The sequence below is a fragment of the Leiobunum rupestre genome, chromosome 3 (assembly GCF_980474605.1).
Source record: "Leiobunum rupestre chromosome 3, qqLeiRupe1.1.hap1, whole genome shotgun sequence".
Lineage (NCBI taxonomy): Eukaryota > Metazoa > Arthropoda > Arachnida > Opiliones > Sclerosomatidae > Leiobunum > Leiobunum rupestre.
In genome coordinates this window covers 51,396,488-51,403,741 of record NC_143386.1, presented here as the reverse complement: position 1 = coordinate 51,403,741, position 7,254 = coordinate 51,396,488, and positions in this window count along the sequence as shown.

Sequence of the window (7,254 nt, the reverse complement as noted above, 5' to 3'; positions counted from 1 at the left end):
CAAAGGAACACTCGTCGGTCACCAGCATTTGATTGATGAAATTTGGGTTATCATCAGACTTGGTTATTAGCCAGTTGCAGAAATCAAATCTACGTTCCATATCTCCTTCGTGCAGAGTTTGGTGGAGGGTCGCTCGATAGGGATAGAAGTGGTGATTGTGACTCTTGCTCGAGGATACGCAACAAAATAGGCTAGAACGGTGTCTTTCATGTTGATGTTTTGACGAACTGGTCCACGAAATCTGGGATTGATGTTTCCGTAAGTCTGAAAGTTACCAAAGCTCCAGGAATGGTCTTGTGGCTTGGTTTTCTATCTGGATATCAAACGGTGAACAATTAACTAACCCTATGCGTGTTACGATTGGCTTCCCCATAAAATAACTCGACCATAAAAGCACGCTGATCACGAGAATAATTTAGTGGCATGTTGATTAGACTCAATACACGTTAGAGAATGGTTGGAAACAAAAAGATTTCACATTAAATAATAATTGAAAACTTCACCTTTGTGCGTAGTTGGCCTACTGATACGTTTTGACGTTTTGGTAAATTACATGTACTTTTTTTAGGGAATTTAATCTTTTAACGTGATTTCATTGCCCCTATAGACAGCTTGTTTTTTTTTTTTTTTCAAAAAATGCCCAGTCAGAGCAACAGGTGTTTCTATAAAATAAAAAAATTAAATGTATAAAATGTTTTTTTCCCGCGTCACGAGCTTAAGCTATTTAATGCTTTATTGGCACGGGCGTTTCGCACGTCGACTTCAAATGCCAAAATCTTTATCGACTCGAGCGCACGCTCTCTATCTTCAATAACTATAGCTAATGACGTTGAAAAAAACATTTACACGTGACCTCCCGTATTTTATAGAAATAACTATTCAAAACACCCTGTATAACGGTAACACGGTATATATTAGTATTACCTAAAGGAATTATTATTTCTTCTTGTGTGATCGTGTACCCTATTACATCATTTAAAATATGTCACGTTTGAGGGAAACGATAAAGTTTTATTTTCGCTAAATTTACTTTCAAATATGTAACGGCCACGGTCCACCCCGGTTGGTTTTTACGATTTTAAATGGTTAATTCAGGTAATTAAACTTCGTTTACCAATTACTATATGTGTTATCAAAATCATGTAACAATAATGAAGTAAAAAATACCGAATAGAAAAAGAACTTACAAATTTAAATGTCAGTGCCAACTGTTAAATGAGTGATCTATATACAAAGGCAACTACAGAGTATCCAATTGTCAGACGGACTTCTAACTCACGGTTATTATTACGTTAGTAGCCGCCGGACTCAGGAAACCAAAATGAGTATTTGGATAATACTAATACGGATGTATGGATATTTATGTTTTATTATTTTCGAGTTTTAGTAAAATGTATCTGGTCGAACCTTTCACCTAACTTTATGCCTCTAGGATTTCATTATGAAGCAAACGCCTGCGGCTTGTCTTACCTGCAAGAGCAATCTCATCAATATCAGCAGTATTGACAACTCTCAAATCTAGAACTCCACGCCTCGAAATTACAGACATTCCTTCATGCATCTTTACATACTACTCTTACCTCACACTTGCACAAAATTATCACCTCAAACTTGCGCAAAATTCCAGCACACACGGCACAACATAAAAAATTGCATCGTTGCAAGCAACGTTTCCTCACACTTTTTAGTATGTATATATGTATATATAGAGTGGGACTATTTATTTCGTTAGAATGTTGTGAAGTGTCGTCGTCGTCGTCGTCCACATTTGCAACATCTTCCATATCTTTTGAACGGGGTGACATAACCCCACCGTTTTTTCTAAGAATGCTTAATATGGTTGCCACTATCTGCACAACCACGGGTTAAATTTAGTTAGCGGCGCTTTGCCAGCCCCTTCTATCCGACCCCCCTTAGGCACTTTTAAAAAAAATACGCAGTCTTATTTTAAAAATACGCAGTCTTGTAATTTTGGATACGATTGACTTTTAAATTCCGTTTAAGTTTTAATCTATATAACCGCTATACCTCTACAATGTGCGCACGTTTCAGCTCTGTCGTGGAAATAGGGGGCGCAAAAGCCCCACTTTTCCGATTGTGAGCGTTGATTTACGCACGCTGATTATTACCCAACTGTTGACTTAAAAATTTAATTTCTTTTTTAAATTACGTATTTACTTTAGCTCTAACGGTTTGCCAGGTTTCGGTGCCCTAGGAAAATTAGGGGCCCTTGGGCGCCGCATAAACCACATTCCCGCTGACGTTCGTTTTTGCCTTACGCAGAGTGCGTGATTTACGTCTCGAAGCCGCGTATGGCCAGAAGATATAAATAAGTGTGACACTTAGAGTGCGTAATTTTCGTATCGAAGCCGCGTATGGCCAGAAGTAACAAATAAGTGTGACACTTGCTTATCATAGCCGTGGATGGCCAGAAGTAACAAATAAGTGTGACACTACTTATCGAAGCCATGTATGATCAGAAGTAACAAATAAGTGTGACACTCACTTATCGAAGCCGTGTATTGCCAACGCTATTCGCGTGCGATTTTAGGTATAAATTTGAAACTTGATGAAGTTATTAGGATGGGTATTGCGGATATTTTACCAGAATTAATTTTAATTTAACCAAGGCTTAGCATGCTTTGGCCTAATTTTAACGCTATTCACGTGCGGTCTGAGGTATAACTTTGAAACTTGAAATAGTTATCAGGGCTGGTATTCTGGTTATTTTACCAGAATTAATTTTAATTTAACCAAGGTTTAGCATGCTTTGGCTTAATTTTATCGCTATTCGCGTGCGGTTTGAGGAATATCTTTGAAACTTGATTTAGTTATTAGGATGGTCATTGCTGATATTTTACCAGACTTAATTTTAATTTAACCAAGGCTTAGCATGCTTTGGCCTAATTTTAACGCTATTCGCGTGCGGTTTGAGGAATATCTTTGAAACTTGATTTAGTTATGAGGATGGTCATTGCTGATGCTTTACCAGACTTAATTTTAATTTAACCAAGGCTTAACTTATTAAGGCTTAGCATGCTTTGGCCTAATTTTAACGCTTTTCACGTGCGGTCTGAGGTATAACTTTGAAACTTGAAATAGTTATCAGGGTTGGTATTCTGGATATTTTACCAGAATTAATTTTAATTTAACCAAGGCTTAGCATGCTTTGGCTTAATTTTATCGCTATTCGCGTGCGGTTTGAGGAATATCTTTGAAACTTGATTTAGTTATTAGGATGGTCATTGCTGATATTTTACCAGACTTAATTTTAATTTAACCAAGGCTTAACTTATTAAGGCTCAGCATGCTTTGGCCTAATTTTAACGCTATTCGCGTGCGGTTTGAGGAATATCTTTGAAACTTGATTTGAATTAACGAAGGCTTAGCATTTTTACGCAGTCTTGACTGGATTTGAGATACGGGGCTCAAACTTTTTATACACTTAAGAAGCTGAAGTCTGACCCTATGTTTAACTCTTTTAACGCGCGCCAAGGGTTAGTGAGCGTATGCGAATTTTCTTCGTAGTTCCTAGTGGATTTGAGATACGGAGCTCAAACTTACAATACAGATAAAGAAGCTTACGTCTGACGTAATGCTTAACCTTTTGACACGCGCCAAGGCTTAGAGAATAATTAATTAATTCATCCACGTGGAACTAATATTACGGCCTTGGCCGACTTGTTACTTTCTACGGCTAACCTTCCAACAACTAGATCTAAGCCTCCAAAATGTCTGCTGCTTAATGCCCGGAGCCTTCGAACGACATGATGAGCTATCTTTATTGGCCAATTTCACTTAACTCTACCATTTAATTTGTTATTAAGATATGGTGGGACGCCACCATTGCTGATGCTGAACTAAATATTCCAAATTTCTCATTTACTCGCTGTGATCGTCTTCAAAACACTTGTGGTGGCGGTGTTTACATATCCAATTAATTTTCATCGGCTCCTGTTTCACGTGGCTTCCTCACTAATTACTGTGGTACCTGTATGGCTAAACCCTACAATGGATTGCACTTTTCTACCAGGGCCGGCTCAAGAAATATTTTTCACCCGGGCAAGGGGGATTTTGGCGCCCCTCTTATTTTGAGACTAAATAAATTATAATTTACCGTTTTCCTAACAATAAATAATCCCATTAATCCCTTTCTAAATACTTTGTGTAAGCGTATTTAATACCTTCTTTATGGTACAGGGTCATTTTACATGGAGCTTGAAACACTAGGTAATGTCCATACTGAATAGTATCACGGTTAATATGTGAAATAAAAGAATTAAGTTTACGAAGAACCCGTGAGTTAAAGATAAAATAATCCCTGGATATTTTTATTTTTAACTCACGGGTTGTTCTTAGTAAACTTAATTCTTTTATTCATTACATTAATTGCTTTAACAACTTAATTAAGAAACTTTTTACGGGTTTTTTTAAAGCCTACACTTATGAACTTTTTAAAAGCTGTCGCTTGCTTTTCTGCTTTAACGGCTTCTCTTAATTTACTTTTTTTTAATAAAAAGAACCAGAATGCTTCTATTTCTCGGACATCTTAATTCAATTCAACGTGACTCTAATTAATATCTATCTAACAAAAACTATTTAACTGAAAGTAATAAATGGCTTTCTGCGCGTGCGCGTAAAATAGAAGAGACTAACGGTAACCACGGACAGATTAAAACGTACCGATAGACTGCTTAAGAACTAGCCATCGAAAACGATTTAAATGCATTTTAGAATATTAAATGCAGGTTCATAATAGTCTAAGAAACAAATAGAATTCTTGAAAATGGCCTGCTAGTTTATTTATCATAAAGCTGGATAAATGGACAACGAAATAGCAAGCAAGTACATAGAAGTACTGTATTACTTTGGGCTTCCTTCTATTCTCGGGGTCCGGCTCTTGTAACCCATAAGGGCGGTGGCGCACTGGGCGATGTTAGCTCTGATCAAATGGTCCTATCTCCACCTCCGACTTCGGCCAGGTTTGGCTGGAAACTGAGCTTCGACTCAGGCTAACGGAGAGGGTCCGTGTAAACTAGCCGCCTCGGCGGATTGGGTAGCCTGCTGTGGGGTGGCGGGCCTCCGTGTGAGGGCACGTTGGTCCTCTTTCCCGGCCTTATGGAGTCACACCGCGATCTCGGTGGCCAGCTGTGCCGGGTTATGTGGACCGCTGTGTCCCGTCGTTCCCCTTTAGAAGCTCTCTACAAAGGGTATGACTCTTTACCTACGTAGGTAAGGTGTCGGAAGGAGTTGCTATAGCATCCACTCTCTTACTCGCACGGCTGTGTGCGAAGTGAGAATTGGTCCACCCATTGCTGCACCTTCTGCTTGCGTCAAAGGTTCGACCATAAGTAGTAGGGTACTACTACCCTAGGGGCTATCGACTTCCCGTAATCGGTGTACACCCTAACTGTAATGATTACGTATTATTCTGTAATCTTTTGTACTTATTTTTAATCCCGTTATCATTTGTAATCTTCGTACTCATAATGAAATAACGCGTACTCATCTGTAATCACGTGTAATTCTCTGTAAAGTGCGTAATCATCTGTAATCACGCTTATTCATTGGAATTATCCTGTACTCAATTTCTCATCTATAAAAATTTTAAAGTTTTGGGTTGCCTGTGTACTCATCGTAATCATTATCTTCTCATCATAATCATTCTGTACTCATCGTAATCATCTAAACTCATTAATGATTACGTAATCGGTGTACAGGCAAATTGTTACTGGCTAGCCCCACGCTACTACCCATGCTGGATTTGTCACCTGTCCGGGCTTGGGGACGCTGGCGTAGGGCACTATGATGATAGGCCTCCGGTGGTATGCCCCCGGTTGCTAGGTACACCGGGCTAAAAATTCTGACACACTTCTATTCTTTTAGTATCGCCCAACCACTTTTTCTTCTTCATATTATATACCCTGGTTTATAATGACAATCCCAGGAAAATGCTTTATCCGTCAGAACTATGCACCGTAATTTTATGGTTTATTTACTAATTTAAAATAAATAGTCGCAAAAAAACCGATCATCGACGATGTTAGACATTTTGGTTGGGAAAACGGTGTGTATTTCTAATTAGCTCAAGATTTTTCAAATTATGTTATGCTTTCTTTAAAATTTTTATAAACAAATCCAATTCTTGGTAAACTAAAAAGGCGCACAACTCAATTTTGGCGCCCCTCTCAAAACGGCGCCCCGGGCAGTTGCCCGGGTTGCTTGGCCTTTAAGCCGCCCCTGTTTTCTACCGTGGAACTGTCTTTAATTAAAATGTCGTATCTCATGGTATGCATATATCGCTCTTCATCCTTCAATAACCAACTCGATCTACTTCGCCTACATGTACTTACGCCCATTGATGATTACGCTGCTACCAACAAACAATGTGTATTGCTGGTGGGTGATTTCAACTATCCGGACGTCAAATGGACATTTCTAGTCACCCCTCAGGCCTCTTCAAAAGCTGATGAAGACTTTATTTCGGCACTTTCTATTTCTTGTCTTCATCAGTTTGTCTCTGGATTTTTACTCAACGAGATAGTACCTTAGATCTGATTTTCTCCACTGACCCCTTATAGATTTTTGGTGTGAAATGTTTACCTCCTTTGGGCAGAAGTGATCATTGCGTGGTCTCTTTTGATCTAGTCTATCTATGCCACTTCGCCCAAGTCCTGTTACTCAAGTTGATTATCGAAACTTTGACTACGCAGCTCTAAAAATAATTTGTCACAAGTTAACTGGAAATAACTTTTTCATAATAAATCGACCACCGAGAGCTGGAAAATTTTCAAAGCTGAAATGCACTCTGCATCCGCCACATATCTCTCTATCAAAACTCTTGGTCGCCACAAAATTCCTAATAAAGAACTGTGACCTGCAAAGTAACGAGCGTGGCGACGTTTTCGTAAACAAAGGAAACTAAACTCCCCCAACATAGCCGGTCTACATGATAACTATAAGAGAGCTAGAAACCAACTCACTCACCAAGCTAGACAATCTCGGCAACGGCACGAAATTTTTGTAACTAAAACCATAAATGATAATGCTAAAGCTTTCTTTAAATTCATTAACACGAATTGCCAGTCTACAAATGGCGTGAAAAGCCTCGGAGTGAATGGAACAACTGTCACTGATGATGTTGACATTGCAAATCCCCAAACAAATATTTTGCTTCCGTCTTCTCTCCACTACAAGTCCCAACGGTTCATGCGTCTTCAAATTTCAACGTACAGCCTACCTTAATTGACCTGT